The sequence below is a fragment of the Bombina bombina genome, chromosome 3 (assembly GCF_027579735.1).
Source record: "Bombina bombina isolate aBomBom1 chromosome 3, aBomBom1.pri, whole genome shotgun sequence".
NCBI lineage: Eukaryota > Metazoa > Chordata > Amphibia > Anura > Bombinatoridae > Bombina > Bombina bombina.
In genome coordinates, this window is record NC_069501.1 from 540,472,589 (window position 1) to 540,492,190 (window position 19,602).

Genomic DNA, 19,602 nt, shown 5'->3' on the forward strand with positions numbered 1-19,602 from the left:
ACAATATTGACATACATTGACCGTTTATATCATTACACCAATAAGCTAAGCCCAGTAGCCCATGTCTTTCAGACGTCTTTAAATAAAAAAACTATACTTAATATTACAATGATAAAAGACGACTAGACATGGTATCATAGCTCAAATAGTGTAGACTAACTCAAACAATAATAACCAATAGGGCACAAATGAGGTTTATAATACATAATATCATCTAAGCTTAATACACTTAAGCCATAAGGACCCAAAAAGTAAATAACTTAACAGTCTAGAGCTCATCATTTTAACTTGCTGGGACTGAAAAAAAGAAAAATAATTTTTTACCACTTACTTAGTTTAGTTTCCCTAAAGAAAGAAAAAAGAAAGAAAAAGTAAATTAATACATGTGATGAGTTAAATGTTGCGCTCAAGCTCAATCCAAACTACTGTTGTAAAATGTAGCTCTTTTTTAAGACCTGAAGTAAACCATTATTATTAATAGTACAGCACAAAACTGCATGAAGAACTCTATCATTACACAATCTCAGTTTACCGCTTGAGCCACAGTGTTCTGTGGGCAGGGTTGAACAAAGTCAGCATTCTGTAGAGATAGTTGGGGCAGTCCGCAGAAACCTGGGCATTAGCCCTGACTGATGAAGATGTGATATACGTATTGGTTCAAGATTGACTGGAGGTATAATCTCAGCCAATCCTAGTTGTACAAAAGGTTTTCAAATCTGAGGCTATTCTAATCCTTTAGAAATTATTAAGAAGATCCACTTATCATTTGCTTTTTCAATTTACTTCTTATCATGTAAACTCCACAGACATTTTCCAGTCTATCACAGAACACTTTTTAAGCAGTTTCACTTGATTTTAGGACTTTCCTCTTGTAAACCTAATTCTTTCATAAGGTGGTGATAGGCCATACGTCATTTCTGCTGGGATTCAACTTCTGACCACTAGTAGGCAAATATTCCCAAAGCTCTAAGATCACTTTACCCCTCCCACCTCTCTGGTATCATAGTCATTTCTTTGCCTCACATGAGGAAGGTAAAGAATTTTGATGCTCCAGATTCTTTGTACAGTGGAGTACTCAGAACAATTTGAGACCCATTTTCCCCTCAGAGAGCTGTTACTGAAAGACAGAGGGAAAGTATGGGGCAGTGACAGAATTACTCCCAGTGAAGGAGTTAGTCACAAGCCCGCCACAGGTGTCACGGGGACCAGTCCCTTAGCCTCCTCCTGTTGGGTCATCAATATGCTCCTTACATAGATCCTCTGCCTTGACATACACAGTACTGGATGGGCAGTCTACCGGAAGCAGTCTTTTCTGTAGCCAGTATGAATGGTAGAGTGGGTGCATCTGAGATAAGTGCAGTCATTACTTGCACTTACATAGCCAACAGACTATTAGAAGGTACACTCATTTTGAGGTAGATCATAGCCAGGGGACATACATATGTAACAGACTAATTCCACCTTGTTTACTTAGGTTTTTCATACTTAGTAATTGTAGTTATAGAAACTTTTTTAAGTGGTAATAGCTGCTAACTACTATTCATCTAATTCAGTTTGGAGTAACATTTTAATGCAACCTTATACCCTGTGTTATATACACAGTAAAAGGGTTTGAACTTTATGGAGTCTCTTTGTGTATTGTATGCTTTTTTGCACTGAATTAGCACTGCACTTAGGGTTAGTAACTAGGTTACTTCCCTCTATTTTTTTAAATTCCTCAACTGCTTTGTTTCTGAGTGCAATAGACATTTTGGGCTAGATAACAAGTGGAGCGCTAACTTATCACTTTTATATCAGGAATTATAAAATTAACCAGAGATCAGATCTCTGGTTAATTTTATAAATATGCCCCAAATGCCCCCAAAATGTGTATTTTATTAAAAAAAATTGTAGCATATTTATTTTCCAATAAAATAGCTGCACCAGACACTTCTTGGGGGCCTAAGTTGGCGGGTGTGGGGTGTATTGCTGTCAAGGGCTCCTGAGCAGCTTTCGCTGCTTAGTACTTGGAGCCTTTAGAATGATAGGAAAGGACAAAGTAGGGAAAATGAGGTGCAAACTAGAACTGCCAGTAGAAAAAAATTAAAATGGGTGGATATCGTGGACTCACACCACCAGGAAAGAAATTATCAGTCAAGCATAAATTTTGTTTGTGGCCTCTTTCACAGCATCACATATCTGTTCACATGGCTCTTTAAAATGCTAATGATTTTGTACAAATATGTTTTGTAACACTTTTGAAACTTGTACACAAAACTATGAAACTTGTACACAACTAAAATAGGATCAACAATGAAAATTTCTAATTGTAGTTGAGTGTTTGAATGCTTTCAAAATGTTGATGATAAAAATTACTAAAAATTATAAGAAATTTTGTATTGTGAATGACCAGTGAAGGAGGTCCAGGCTGTGGCGAGGGACAAAGGAAGCTGGTCCTGATTCTGATACCATGAAGGCACTGATCTAAAAAATATTCTTCGGTCAAACTTCAGTTAAGAGGCACATATTACTCAGCTGCATTGATAAAAAAGTCGAAAATAGCTTTTTTTCAGGCTGTGCCCAGCACCATATGCATGCATATGTGCCAATCTATGCTGTACCACAGGTGCTGATTGGTTAGTATGCATCATGCGCTGTACACGGACCATACCTACTAATCAGCACCTGGGAGAGTGCATGGGACACCTATATAATAAAAAGGATATTGTAACCTTTTCTTTAATGCTCTTTGCTTTTTATTGTACAACCCAAACATAATATTAACTTTTTTTTAATTAAGTACTTTTTTTTGTAATTTTGGAGCTTAGGTGTTGGGAAAAAGGTTACATGTTAAGAGATGGAGTATTGCAAAGAAGTGCTGGAGTTAGTAGCTTGGAGATTCAATAGGGATCATATAGGGGTCTGCTTAATGTTTATGGGGAGTTTTGCCATGGGAGAAAATTGTTAGGGTCTAGTTAGCCATTACCCATTTTTTTGTGTTGAGGGAGATCATGATTAGAATTAACAAAAATGGGGGGTATCAAGTCAGCAGTCACTAGGGTTACCCTCTGTGGGGAATGTCGCTGTTAGGTTTGACTGGAGGGGAAATTATGTGCGTTGGATTTATGTTTATTTTCAGAGGGGTTATGACATTATACCTACTTGTTATGGTAGGAGATTACAGGGTTAACAGTGGTGAAGTAATCAATTCAGTGGCAGTTAATGTCAATTAAGGTTGGTGGACCAGGCCAGCAGCGATTAGGATTAGCAGTCGCGTGTGGATCAGCCCAGACACTGGGGCATATTTATCAAAGTGTCAACTATGTTTCATTAATACGCTCGCCTAACATTGTGGCCGCGGATCTCAATACGCTCTCCTTATTTATGAAAAAGCCATCAAAAAAACGCGCACCAAGTAAGTTGCGATGAGCATCGGCCTGTTGTTAACTAGCAGTCAACGATCTTGCGTCTATTCGGCTTTATCCTAACTTTATTTACACCATTTCAGTAAACGCCGCCAATATACTAAAATGTTTAACCCCTATTATGCCACTCCCTGACATCGGCGCGAACTAAATAAACTTATTAACCCCTATCCCGCCTCTCCCTGACACCGCCGCCACTAAATAAACTTATTAACCCCTAAACCTCTGGCCTCCCACATCACCACCACTAACTAAACCTATTAACCCATAAACCGTCAGCCCCCCACATCGCAAAAAACTAATTTAAGCTATTAACCCCTAAACCCAACAACCCCTTAACTTTAAATTAAAATTACAACATCCCTATCTTCAAATAAATTAAAGCTTACCTGTAGAATTAAAATAAACAAATTTTAAACTATTAATTAAGCTACCATAACTATTATACTACAAAAAACAAACACTAAATTACGAAAAAATAAGAAACCAAATTATCAAAAACAATTTTTTTATACCTAATGTTATAGCCCTATCAAAATAAAAAAAGTCCCCCCAAAATAAAAAAAAAACCTAGCTTACAATAAACTACCAATGGCCCTTAAAAGGGCCTTTTGTGGGGCATTGCCCCAAAGATATCAGCTCTTTTACCTGGCAAAAAAAATACAAACACCCCCCCCAACAGTATAAGCCACCAACCAACCAACCCCCTCAAATAAAAAAAACTTAAAATGACCTAAGATACCCATTTCCCTGAAAAGGGCATTTGTATGGGCATTGCCCTTAAAAGGGCATTTAGCTCTTTTACTGCCCAGACCCTAATCTAAAAATAAAACCCACCCAAAAAACCCTTAAAAAAACTTAAAACTAACCCCGACGATCCACTTACAGTTCTTGAAGTCCCGCTTGAAGGATCCATCCAGCTGGCGAAGTCATCATCCAGGCGGCAAGAAGTCTTCATCCAGGCGCAAACAAAATGCAATATACAGAGGTGTTAGATGGAAACAACACAGCAACAGAAACAGTTTCTGTGACAAAGATAACTAAGAACTAATACTCTCCTTTTAGGTTAGACCGCAGCCTTCTTACAGTCTCTCCTCTGTGACTGTCTTGTGAAATGGCAGAAGGGTAATAGATGGCGCTGGTCTGTTGTGTAATTTTTCTTCTAATGAGTGAAGAGAAAAGGGCTTGAAATTTATGTGGAAACCAATGGATATGGGTGCAGTATACTCACTCCATAGGTTGTAGTAGTTCAGCTTCAATGAGGAATTCACCAGGCAAAAGCAGATCTACGGAATTGTGGTATGAAGTTCCAATGTTCAAATTTCCAAAGGTAGCAGAACAATAAACTGTAAATAAGTGAAACCTCAAATGACCAAAGTATCAAATAAGTGAGAAGAAAAGTGTAGTAACTTACTCCATATAAAGGAGAATCCGGCTTGGCACTGCAAAAAGGAATTTTCCAAACTTCCAATTTTGATAAAAGGTTTTTTATTGGCTCAACGCGTTTCAACGTTTAAACGTCTTTGTCAAGAGCATAAATAAAACAAAGTAAAAGCAAGTAGCTGAGTATGTATGCTGTGATACAATGCCAGTTTTTATACAGATTTGCTGGTCTTCCAATTTCCTGTTTGATACAGGAAGTTGGATTTACAATATACAAAATAAGAAACAAAAACAATATAGATTTTGTATTGATGTAAAGCTATTTGTCTGTTAAAACGTCATATAGTCAAAAATGTATTTAAAATGCCGCTTGAATTTGTCAAAATACAATTTAGCAAAATATTTCCATAGATTGACATCAATAAGTTTTTTAACCAATGAAAATGCATTTGCGTGATATTAACCAATGGAAAACGGATGCAAAAGTAGTCCTCAAATGAGTAGTTATTAAAGTGTCAGTTCTATTTCAGGTCCAGTACAAGTGGACACGTGATCCTAATATCCAATCCGGAGCGAGTTGTAAGTCGAGGGACTTGTCCTCTGATGTAACAGATTGGGGCAATCTTTGATTGGTCTAAATCCGTGAAGGGAGTGTTTCCTGTGACGTAGCGTATGTACATTTGAGCGATAACAAAGGCATCTGCAATAAAGCGGAGCAAAGTGAACAGCATTTGTTCTTATTTATATAAAACATATCATAAACTTCAAAATGTCTCCTCTACGTGCTTTCTAAAAAGATTTTCAATTTCGGAATAATACCGATCAGCTTACATAGTTATGAGGAGCGTCACATACACATGCATTCTCGCAGGTAAGCAAAAACAGTAGGAATTCACCTTAAGAAAACATTTAATACAATGTAGCCTATGTTGTAAAAAACACTCCATATGGAACATGGTAACATGGTAATATGTTCGCTAGTTTTGTTCAAATAATCTTTTGCATGTTAACATAGACAAGAAAAAGAACTCCTTGCTACTGAATTTTTCTCATTTAAAATCTTAAATCTTCTGTGCATATACAAATTTTAACAATTGAATTCCTTATTTTGATTTTATATTATGTGTAATCCCTATTTAAATGTGTTAACTTTGATTTTATTATATTATATTATGTATGTTCCCTATTTAAATGTGTTAATAGTGTGTGGAAAAAATTGTGGAAAAAGGACTAAAATAGAATAAAATGAGATGGGAATGGAAAGGTGAATAGTAAATGTGAATTGTTCAGGGTTATTAGAATGACATTATTGTGGTGTGGATTATGAGCATGTATGGTAAGCTCAGTGTGTTTAAAGATAATGAGTATTATAAGAAAAGGAATATATTCATGTGAGAGTGGGAGTGTTGTATGAGTGAGAGTGTTGTAAAAGTAAAAAAATTATTTGTGAATAAAAATATATAATGCAAAAAATTCTAGACAAAAAATTACATGAAGGCTGCTACCCTAATGTCCTTATTTAGACCCCAGTGATTATATGTTCTCATGGTGTGGATCCACCAGAGTTCTCTTTTATCTAATTGATTTTGGATAGTACCCCCTCTCCAGTGTGTGGAAACTTTTTCTATACCTAACCAGAGGAAATTATCCTTCTTAAAGTCCTTACAGGCATTGCAGTGCAAAGGAACTCCATGGTTGTCATGTTTTTTTTCAATGTTGTTTAAATGTTCTAATATTTGTGTCTTTAGAAATCTAGTCGTTTGACACAAATATTGAATTTTACAGTTGCACTGCAGAAGATAAATCGCATTATTAGTTTTACAAGTTATGAATTGTTTAATGGTAAAAGTTTTTCCTTTGGTGGATGAGGTGAAAGTCTTGTGTACTCGCTTTGTATAATTGCAACCCTTGCAACGGCCACATGTATAAAATCCTTGTAGGTTGGAGATAGACAGGGGACTTTTGGGAGTCATTCCTTTTATTAATGAAGGGGCTAATTTTTGTTTTAAGTTTTGACCTTTTCTGAAGGTGATTTGGGGTCTATATGGTAAGATCTTTTCTAAAATTTCGTCACCCTTTAGCACATGCCAGTGTTTTCTTATGATGTTTTTAATTTGATTATGGCCTGAATTATAGGTAGTTATGAATCGTGGAAAAACAGTCTCTGATGGAAGTTTATGTTGTTGGCCCTGAAGGGTCGTATCCCTGTTAAGATTATTTATATATTGTCAGTCTGTTTCTAATGTTTCTGATTTGTATCCTTTTTGTAAGAATCTGTTTTTAAGCATTATGGATTGTTCTTCATAATCTTGTAATGTGTTGCAATTTCGTCTGATACGTTTGAATTGGCCTTTGGGAATGGCTTGAAGCCACATAGGATGGTGTTGACTGTCATGTCTGATGTATGTATTAGTGTCACATTTTTAAAAAAAGGTTTTAGTATAAATTAACCCCTCTTTCACTGAAATTGTTAAATCTAGGAAGGTTGCTTCCGTTTTGTGTATTTCTGGGGTGAGAATAATATTCATGTAGTTATTATTAAGATGAGCAATAAAAGTTTGTAAAGATTGTAAATCCCCCTTCCAAGCACACAGAACATCATCAATGTATCTTCGCCAGGACACCAGGCTCGCCCCAGCCACGTCACTGGACCAAATATAAAGGTCTTCAAAGTGGTCCATATAAATATTGGCGTAACTTGGGGCGAACCTGGTGCCCATGGCGGTTCCGCATATTTGTAAAAAATATCTGTTGTCAAACCAAAAGAAATTGTGACTTAACATAAAATCAATAGCTGTAACAATAAATTCTAATAAAGGAGATGTAAGGTTAGGGTCCTGTTTTAGTTTCCATTCAACTGCTTCAATTCCCTTCTTGTGATCTATTATAGAGTAAAGGGAAGTTACATCTAAAGTTGCCCAATGATAATCATTTTCCCATTTTATATTATTAATTGTGTTTAGAACGTGTGTGGTGTCCTTCAAATAAGATTTGGAATTTTGTGCATAAGGCTGAAGTAAAAAATCAATAAAGGATGATAAATTGGCTGTCAGAGAGTCGATGCCACTAATGATGGGACGTCCAGGTGGGTGAGTGAGATTCTTGTGTAATTTGGGCAAAAAATAAAAAATGGGTGTCCTAGAGTCATTTTTATATAGAAAGTCAAATTCGTGTTCGGATATGATGTTTTGGTCTAATGCTTGGATTAGGACATTGTGTAGTTCTTTACAGTATTCTTTTTTGGGGGATTTTTCTAGAACTTTATATGTTTTATTGTCCGACAATATATTATAAACTTCCTGTAGATAAAATTCTCTATCCATCACTACCACCCCACCGCCTTTGTTGGCCTCCTTAATCACAATGTCTTCTCTTTTGTTTAAATTCTTTAGAATTTCTGCTTCAGTTTTAGTTAGGTTATGAAACTTAGGTTGTTCTTTTATATTTTCTATGTCTTTAAGAATTAATTTGCCAAAAACATCAATACTTGATCCTTTACAATGGCTTGGATAGAATTTTGATGGGTTTTTAAATTTAGATCTAGGTTCTGGAGGAATGTAGCTGATTGTATCTTTTTTGGCAAAAAAAAAACGTTTTACTGTTAAGTTTCTAATAAACTTTTGTGCATCAATAAACAATTGAAAAGTGTTTACACCCTGTGTTGGTATAAATTTTAAACCTTTGGCTAGAATTTTTCGTTCTTGTTCTGTAATTGTTTTGGAAGAAATATTGTGTACCCCTATTCCATCTGTCTCCTTCTTCTGTGTCGGTCTTCTACTCCCTCTCCCTCCTCTGTATGATCTGGTGTTCGTTCTCTTTTCTTTTGATTGGACCTGTCTGATTGGTGTGTGTGATAGTTGTTCTGTCTGTCTATTCTGATTGGCGAGTATCGGTTTGGATGAGACCAAGTTTGATGATTGGGGGTGTGTGAAGACCCTGTTTTGTGTCTGTCTCGATTGGATTGGTTTTGAAAAGAATGAGTGTATTCTGTATCTTCTCTATTTTTCAATCTATTTTTCATCCAGGCGGCCTCTTCTATCTTCATCCAGCCGGTGCGGAGCGGGTCCATCCTGAAGACATTCGGCACGGAGCATCCTCTTCATACGGCCTCCGCCGTACACTGATTCTTTAATGCAAGTGACGCAATCCAAGATGGCGTCCCTTGCATTCCTATTGGCTGAAAGATTTCAATCAGCCAATAGGAATTAGAGTTGCTAAAATGAGCTCTCAATTGGTAGTATATTGTAGGCTAGGGTTTTTTTTTATTTTGGGGGGGCTTTTTTATTTTGATAGGGCTATTAGATTAGGTGTAAAAAAATGTTTTTGATAATTTGGTTTGTTATTTTTCGTAATTTAGAGTTTTTTGTAATTTAGGACTTTGTAATAATGTTTAATTGTATATTTAAATAATTTTAGTAGGGTTAGGTTTTTTAATATGTAATTTAATTTATTTAATTGGTAGTTTAATTTTTTTTTTTTTTTTAATTTTTATTGAGGTAAAATTTGGCATACAGACAAAACATTAAAGTATTCCATAAGCGCTATCACAAAGAACAATGGTGATATAGGTACAAACGTTATGAATAATATTAACTAATAGAATAACAAGGTAAATAGTGTCAATAATGTTTTATAGGGACAAAATGCGTTCATGCCAGTGATAGTTTCATCCTCCCCTCTCATGTAAAGAGATGCTTTTGGACCCCTAACCGAGTGAAGTTTTTGCTATAGTAGGAGGCTACCTGTAATGGAGAAGACCACTCATGGATCTTATACTGTTTACCTCATGTTTTAAATTTTTATATTATCATAATATCAGAACTCATTTTATAGCATCAAGGGAATAATTTCAGGGAATAACAGAAGATGAAATATTTGAACAAGTAGGGTAGATTTAGAATGTTTGGTATAGGCTAGGTAAAATATTGTACACTATAACACAAAAGAATGCTCGGCTGACCACCTCAGGAAAAGGTATATAAGTTAATATCAAGACATTTTGTTGGGCAACTTAGCGTGAGCAAGAGAAACTAAGGATTGTTTGTGCAATCTTAAGGGATTATAAACTGTGCCCAATTACAGAACCTGGGAAGCTGTTAAGATAAAAGAAAAACTACTAAAATTATTAAAATTCTACATATTTTCCCAAGCGCTCAATGAGATATTAGACTGGGAATGTAACTATGCGTGTACTGCACAGCCCCGGCCGTAGGCCGCGCAACAACGCATCACAGGTTTATAATAACAGTGAAACCAGTACATACAGGAGACACATGATATAAGGACCACTTGGGCTAATTTGATCAATATATATCGCAGTACACACTTTCACACTCTGTCATGCAAAGATGTCATTTGTTAACGGTCAGGAAAATATTTAACTCTTTAGATGCTGAGGAACACGCTCACCTAGCTATCCATAGAGACCGTTACAAGGCACGTGCAATTATAGAGTAAAGTAGGGATGCACAGCCAAAACCCCTGTGGGAGGACCAGTATATAAATGCTATATGACAGGCTACCCCTATGCTGTTTGGGATACTATAATGGAAAATACAACTTATATGCATTCAAGAATAAAACAACATTAGAGAGAAGGACCTCTATACCATTCATACCATGTGTCACATTAATAGTTGTAGCAGAAAACGAACAAACTTGCAAACCAAACTATAAATGTAGGTTGGACAATTAGTATAAGTCTATTTACACATAACAAATAGTAAATTTAGCTATATCCCAACTTGAGTGCCTTATAATATTTGGCCTGCAGGAAATATACTAAATGCACATTCAATTTATTTTGCTATAACCAGCAGGCCGTTGTAAGAAAGTCATCTTTAGCTTATTGTCCCAATTGCTTCATAGAGACTTAACCTGGTAGGCACAGAATAGGTGTGAAAATTGTGCTTCAGAGTATAAAAAATGTAAGTGTGAGCTATGTAGCAGAAGCGTTATAAGTATATGGGACCTCTAAGAGATCTGGATTATGCAACATCTTATTAGCATAGGGAGTTGTGACAAAGGAACTCGCAACCAGAACCGTAAATAAAAGAAAAATATTTAGCTCGGCTCTATTTACTTGTGGCAAGGTCTGAGTTTAACCAACTCCGGTGCGAGTCCCCCTGTTAAAGTCAATGTTACCAGCCAGTATTTACATATAAGTGGGAACAATTGAATACATATATAAGTGGAGGCTGAAACAGTAAACCTTAGCATATTGAACTGATATGCTTATTAAGCTAGACAACCTGGAATAAAAATCTAAAATGCCTGAGATCAACCTCTATAGGAGAGGTAAAGTCAGTCCGGTCTGAGCTCCTGCTGTTGAGATAAACCGGGTGTCAGATCTACCTCAACCCACACCAGAAATGTCAAACTGGGTCCCAGCCTGCAAGTAAAGGGTCTGATATGCCCACGAGGGAAAGCCAGATGTCCGATGTACAGAGCCCATCACTAGGAAGGAGGTCTCAAGATATCGCCATGCGTATGCTCTCGCATCAGGCCTTTCCAGGATTATAGATGTGAGTTGGTGCTGGTATAGGGCCCTGAGCTCTCGGTTTCCATGAGGGAGGGATCCCGCATCTCGGCCGCATCACTGGGAGCCAGAGTCAGGTGAGGGTTACTGATCAGCAGTGTTGGCCTCCGATTGCGCCTAATTAGTGGAGCTAATACCCGTTGCACAGCGCTATGCCTGTCCTGCGTACCTGCACTTTTGAAAGCAGACTCTGGGGCCAAAGTTACAGGGAGCTCCAACAGCGGTGGGGTGGGTGTTTGTAAGTCCGCAGGCTGCCTGTCACTGAGCGCACTTGGAGGGTCACTGCTCGTCACTGGTGCCCTTAGGGTAAGTTGGTCAGATGTCTCCTCTTCCTTATGTACCGATAGGGTTAAATCATCCATGTGGTCACAAAACTTCCTCTCAAATTCCCTCAGAAGGAGATGCAGGCTAAAATAGAAGTCCTCCATGGCTGACACGTTAAGTATGACGATAGCCGTTTCAAGGGTTCTTAGATAATGGTCTCCTTAGTTGTGTGAGTTCCTTTATAAGATAGTCCAGTATCCTATCATAGGATATCGTAACCCCAGAGTTTGGTGGGGGGGGGTTATAAGTTGCGGCAGCCCCAGACCTATGTTTCTCCGCTCCCACAGGAACCCTTTCTTGAAATTTTCATGCTGCGTAGCTGTAGGTAGCTGTGAAAATGGTTTCCCGGTCAGTGGAGGCGTTGATTACATAGCTGTCTCAAAGAACATTGGCAGAGACACTGTCTGAATCCCAGTTTTTGGCTTCTATCAGATCCAGGCAAGAAAGACGTTTACAATTATGTCTATTGGGATAGATTTACTATACTAAACTCATATAAACTTATATAAAGTCTTTCAAACTTGAGGAGCTTCACAAAAACACATCTTGCCGCATTGAGAATAGGCTCCGCCCCCCAGGTAGTTTAATTTTATTGTAGTATAATAGTTAGGGTAGGTTAATTAATAGTTTAAAATTAGTTTATTTTAATTCTACAGGTAAGTTTTAATTTATTTGAATATAGGGATGTTGTAATTTTAATTTAAAGTTAAGGGGTTGTTAGGTTTAGAGGTTAATAGCTTTAGTTTTTTGCGATGTGGGGGGCTGACGGTTTAGGGGTTAATAGGTTTAGTTAGTGGTGGCGATGTGTGAGGCCAGAGGTTTAGGGGTTAATACGTTTATTTAGTGTTGGTGGTGTCGGGGAGCAGCGGAATAGGGGTTAATAACATTATGTAGGTAGCGGCGATGTTGGGGGCCGCGGCAGATTAGGGGTGTTTAGACTCTGGGTTTATGTCAGGGTATTAGGTGTAAACGTAACTTTTTTTCTACCATAGAAAAAAATGGGCTATGCTTCATTCTCTTGCAGCATCGAAAATAAGCTTTTGGTGCTTTCATACTCCCATTGATTTCTATGGCATCCGCAACCTCAAGGGTGGCGGATTGAAAACCAGGTACGCTGTGTTGTAAAAGATGCAAGCGTACCTGTTAAAAGTTTGATAAATGGGGAAAAGTGTCAAATAGAACTGTATGTGTATTCGGAACATCTGTAATGATGTAAGCATCGATCTGCGTTGGATTGAGATTGCGGGATCATATGTTACTTCACAAATTTCAACATTTGCCGATCTTGAGGCTTTGATAACTAGGTCGGATCAATCTCGCAACAATTACGATACGGAATTCCAGCATATTTTCGGTTGACACTTTGATAAATAGGCCCCACTGTCTGCTATAACTGGTCTGTGTTACATTTTAGACAGTTCAAAGTTACACATATAGGGGATGAATGATCAAGCTCCGAATGGAGCTTGATGCCCCTAACAGCAGTTATGAAACAGCGGTCTAAAGACCGCTGCTCCATAACTTGTCCGCCTGCTCTGAGGCTGCGGACATCAATACGCCCGATCTTATACGATCGGGCTGATTAACACCCCCTGCTAGTGACCGAATGGCCGCGAATCTGCAGGGGGCGGCATTGCACAAACAGTTCACAAGAACTGCTTGTGCAATGATAAATGCTAACAGCGTATGCTGTTGTCATTTATCGATGTGCGGAGAACATGATACTTTACATCGTATGATGTCCGCTCACACTTTCATAAATTGGCCCCATAGAGGCAACCAAGTCATATATTTTTTTTTATTATTGTGACACCAAAATGTTTATTTGTTTACTTTTGAGTCCTTGTTATTTTTATAATTTTCAGCCGCTGGTGATAGTAATAAAATATTTTAGAACCATTAATATAAAAAATTCTGAACCATATCATATGTACTGAATCGGTCTACTGGGGGAAAAAAATATTTCACAACTGCTTTAAATAGCATTCCTTCATCAGCTAATAGGTCTTAAATTTATTTCTGACAGGACTCATTCTAAATATTTAGCAGTTTCTACAAACAAATCCCCACAGTCCTTCTGAGGAAGCATTGCACAACTTAGTTACATTTATGTAAACTGACATTGATCTTTGAAACCATAATGATGTCTTTACACACACATGGTATTTGAGTATTTGCCACTTTAAGAATTTTCTTGCCCCAGAGAGTTGGCAAAATTTGTAACATCATGGACTACAAGTGAGAAAATGCATTAAATATATTTCCTTTCAACATATCTGCAAAAGTGAAGTGTTAAGTTTCTTTTCAAGGAATGTTATCAAATCTCAATTAGTCTTGTGGAATGAGGCGCCAGACGTTTTATTGGCGCTGGATAACTAGGCTTCAAGTCCGAACCAAGAATTACTGGAAGCGCTTATTTTTAAGCCAGCTGAGCATTCATTTCTGCTAGCTGTTGTATCAGGAAGATATACACTGTTATCATGTATGTTTTATTTACAAATTATATTCTAACTCATTTTACAAGCTTTTTCATTTTTATATTTGTTGGCCTATCAAATGTGATGATTATTCCTGGTTGAACAATATGACATTTTTTCATTGCTTGTTTGTATTTATTAGTTATACTTTATGGCATTGTCATTTACAGTAAGTATAATACAATAGTAATTAGCATTTTGTTTTTATTGTATTGCAGAGTCATACCCAGAGACATAGATATCTCACCTGCGCTGTGCTGTTACCAACAGAGGCAGCTGTAAATAAGCTCCGAAATATATCGAGCAATCACTGTGCAGCATGTGTAGCAAGGTCAGGGTTTTGAATTCTGATGTTAAATTACAAGAAGAGCAAGCAAAATAATTAATGAAATACAGTACAAAGTTTTTTTTGTTGTTGCTGCAAATAATTACACATTTTATGGTAATTCAGTGTTGTGTTGAATGTCCCTTTAAGCTACAAAAAAGCATAAAAAACAAAGTTATAGCTCTTAATACATATATAAAAAAGCTGTGATGTACACAATGGAATGGCATGAGCTCATCTATGTATGGAGAAACTATGATAGGAAAGACTATGCTATAATTAGATTATAGTGTTTGCAATAAACCAAGGGGTTAAGTCCTGTGTTTCCCCTTGTGCCTAAACACTTTCTTTATCTCAGTTCATGGCACGGCCTGAAAGGAAAGGGTGTGAGCAGGCACAAGCCGCAGACATAGACCATTACACTGTCACATTCTCTAAAATAGAAGTTGATTGGGGCCTGTTTCATTGCAGCCGTCACTTGTACTTGGCATCAGCATCTAACTTTTTAAGAATATGGAGGTTTGCAAGTTCCAGGACTGTTCAGCACTATTCACTAGAAAGCAGCTCATTTATACGAAAGAAGTCTCAGTAACTGAAAGTTAGGGACTTAAATTTGTTAAAATGATATCATATGGAGCTGGGGGCATTGTAAGTAAGATGATTCTTTAAAGAAACCTCTCAGTCCTTAGTAAATGTAGCCCACAGTCCCTCACTGAGTAGCAGATTAGGGCAATGTATAATATAAGAGCTAACCTAGCAAAAAGATAAAAGGAAGTAGGAAGGAAAAAAACCTATGATACTTATTGGTATTACATGCTTTAAAGGGGCATAATACTTGAAATGTTTATATCACGAACATAAAAAGTACAGCATTCCATTGCATAGGAGCTTTGCGCTCACGAGAGCGTGCTTCCATAGGCCCCAATGGGAGTCTAGTTCTCATGCCAATAGTGACGGCAAAGAACCTAGCGCAGTGCAGGGGGTAAGTCCCGCAGCGGTGGGCAGCAAAGTGTAAATATATATGAATATATACATACAGTATATATTTATGTGTTACTATGTGTATATACACATATTAACACTTAAATATATATGCATTTAAGCATATGATATATATTTTGAGTACTAACATAGACCGCAAGGTAAAGGCACTTTTCAATGCTGGTTTTTTTTTTCTAACACTCCACATCACCTCACTTTAACCTCTTAAAACTGCTTCGTGAAGTTATATTTAAAACAAAAAATGCTACAATATTTTAAAGTGATTGTAAAATCCTAGCGTTTGTGAAACGCTAGGATTTAAAACTGGAGCAAATAAATCTCCTTTAGTTGTTGGCCCACAGCAGAACGCTCTTTGCTGTGAGGTGACATTTACACCTCTTAGCAAATAGCCGTGCCTTTAAACTGGTGCCAAGCCGCATAGCCCGCACGGCTATTGGCTAAGAGGTATAAATGTCACCTCTCAGCAAAATAGCGTTCTGCCGTGGGCTGCCTAAGTAGCTCAATGCGGCGAACGCTTCCAACAAATAAAGGAGCTTTCAGCATGAAGTATTTTATAGTCCCCTATAAATTATTTTAATTATTATTTTTTATTAGTATTTTAAGTCGCCTTTATTTGTTCCAATTGTAAATCCTAGCATTTCACAAATACTAGGATTTACAATCACTTTAATAATAAAAAAGAAGAATATTCTTTATTTAGGGAGCAATTTGGGGGCATTTTTATTTTTAACCAGAGACCTGATCTCTGGTTAATTTTTGGAGTGCAAAAAAATGGCTAATGGCTGGTTATTTATTGTGCACACGTGAATGGGCGAATTAACCTGTTTACGGGCGCACTATAAAATAGCGTTCCACTTGCAATCTAGCTCTAATCATGTTAAAAATATATTTTTTGTATGAAAAAAGTTAAGCAAAAGCTGCTTAAATGTAAAAGTGAAGCTTACAGGAAGTGCATGAATATGTACAACTGATACATGGGACTTTATTGTTCACTGACTGAAAGAGACAAGTCCCACAGAAAAAAAGGTAGTTTTCAGCACATTCAACATCCATTTTCAAACAATAAAACACATTCGGCTAGATTTAGAGTTTTGTCGGTAAAGACCCGCGTAGCTAACACTCCTTTTTTTCCCCCTGCACCTTTTAAATAACGCTGGTATTGAGAGGTCTCTGAAGGGCTGCGTTAGGCTCCAAAAAGGGAGCGTACAGGCATATTTACCGCCACTTCAACTCTCAATACCAGCGTTGCTTACGGTAGCGGCTAGCTGGAAAAACGTGCTTGTGCACGATTCCCCATAGGAAACAATGGGGCAATTTGGGCTGAAAAAAAACCTAACACCTGCAAAAAAGCAGCGTTCAGCTCCTAACGCAGCCCCTTTGTTTCCTATGGGGAAACAGTTTCTAAGTCTGCACCTAACACAACACCCTAACATGAACCCCAAGTCTAAACACCCCTAACCTTACACTTATTAACCCCTAATCTGCCGACCCCGCTATCGCTGACCCCTGCATTACACAATTAACCCCTAATCTGCCGCTCCGTACACCGCCGCAACCTACATTATCCCTATGTAACCCTAATCTGCTTCACCCAACATCGTCGACACCTACATAATATTTATTAACCCCTAATCTGCCCCCCCCCCAACGTCACCGCTACCTACCTACACTTATTAACCCCTAATCTGCCGACCGGAGCTCGCCGCATTCTATTGGCTGTTCCGATCAGCCAATAGAATGCGAGCTCAATCTGATTGGCTGATTGGATCAGCCAATCCGATTGAACTTGAATCTGACTGGCTGATTCAATCAGCCAATCAGATTTTTCCTACCTTAATTCCAATAGATAGAATCCTATCAGCCAATCGGAATTCGAGGGACGCCATCTTGGATGACGTCATTTAAAGGAACCTTCATTCGGTGAGTAAGCGTCGGTAGAAGAGGATGGATCCGCGTCGGCTGGAAGAAGATGGCTCCGCTCCGGATGGATGAAGATAGAAAGGTGCCGCTTGGATGAAGATATCTACCGGTCCGGATGTCCTCTTCTGCCCGGATTGGATGAAGACTTCTGCCGCTCCGGATGCCCTCTTTTGGTCCATCGGATGAAGACTTCGGCCCGGTTGGGTGAAGACGACTCAAGGTAGGGAGATCTTCAGGGGGGTAGTGTTAGGTTTATTTAACCCCTTAATGACCGGACCATTTTTCAATTTTCTTACCCTTAATGACAATGGCTATTTTTACATTTCTGCGGTGTTTGTGTTTAGCTGTAATTTCCCTCTTACTCATTTACTGTACCCACACATATTATATACCGTTTTTCTCGCCATTAAATGGACTTTCTAAGGATACCATTATTTTCATCATATCTTATAATTTCCTATAAAAAAAATATAAAATATGAGGAAAAAATTGAAAAAAACACACTTTTTCTAACTTTGACCCCCAAAATCTGTTACACATCTACAATCACCAAAAAACACCCATGCTAAATAGTTTCTACATTTTGTCCTGAGTTTAGAAATACCCAATGTTTACATGTTCTTTACTTTTTTTGCAAGTTATAGGGCCATAAACACAAGTAGCACTTTGCTATTTCCAAACAACTTTTTTTCAAAATTAGCGCTAGTTACATTGGAACCCTGATATCTGTCAGGAATACCTGAATATCCCTTGACATGTATATATTTTTTTTTAGAAGACAACCCAAAGTATTGATCTAGGCCCATTTTGGTATATTTCATGCCACCATTTCACCGCCAAATGTCATCAAATAAAAAAAAAAGTTCACTTTTTCACAAATTTTGTCACAAACTTTAGGTTTCCCACTGAAATTATTTACAAACAGCTTCTGCAATTAAGGCACAAATGGTTGTAAATGCTTCTTTGGGATCCCCTTTGTTCAGAAATAGCAGACTTATATGGCTTTGGCATTGCTTTTTGGTAATTAGAAGGCCACTAAATGCTGCTGCGCACCACACGTAAATTATGCCCAGCAGTGAAGGGGTTAATTAGGTAGGTTGTAGGGAGCTTGCAGGGTTAATTTTAGCTTTAGGGTAGAGATCAGCCTCCCACCTGACACATCCCACCCCCTGATCCCTCCCAAACAGTTCTCTTTCCTCCCCCACCCCACAATTGTCCCCGCCATCTTAAGTACTGGCAGAAAGTCTGCCAGTACTAAATAAAAGGAGTTTTTCTTTTTTTTAATAAAAAAAATTAAAATGTTTTAGCTGTGATGGACCCCTGCCTTAGCCCCAACCTCCATGATCCCCCCCCCCCAGCTCTCTAACCCTCTCCCCTACCTAATTGCCGCCATCTTGGGTACTGGCAGCTGTCTGCCAGTACCCAATTTGCCCCAAAAACAAGTGTTTTTTTTTGCACTTTTTTGGCCATTTTTAATGTTTTCTGTAGTGTAGCAGCCCCCCACAATACCCCAACCCCCTCCCCCTCCCAGATCCTTATATATTTATTTATTTTTCATCCCTCTTCCTTTCTCATTGGTGTCAGTGGCCATGTAATCGGGCGCGCACACGCGCCGCCGCACGCTCCCGGCACCCGGCGTGCACATAGCACTTACAGGAACCGGATGCCGGGTAGCGATGGGCCGCCCACCCGCCTCCCTGATATGCTCCCACCCACCAACGAACCGGCACCATCGCTACCGGTGCAGAGAGGGCCACAGAGTGGCTCTCTCTGCATCAGAGTCTTCTGAAAAGGTATTGCAGGATGCCTCCATATGGAGGCATCACTGCAATACCCTGAGAGCTGCTGGAAGCGATTGCGATCGCTTCCAGCACTCTCTTAGACAACTGACGTACCAGGTACGTCTATTGTCATTAACTGTTAGTTAATGCATGACGTACCTGGTACGTCAGTTGTCATTAAGGGGTTAAAGGGACAAAAACCCCACATTTTTTCTTTCATGATTTAGAAAGAGAATGCAATTTTAAATATCTTTCTAATTTACTTCTATTATCTAATTTGTTTTATTCTCTTGATATTCTTTGCTGAAAAGCATATCTAGATATACTCAGTAGCTGCTGATTGGTTGCTGCCCATAGAAGCCTCGTGTGATTGGCTCACCATGTGCATAGCTTTTTCTTCAACTAAGGATATCTAAAAAATGAAGCAAAATAAATAATAGAAGTAAAT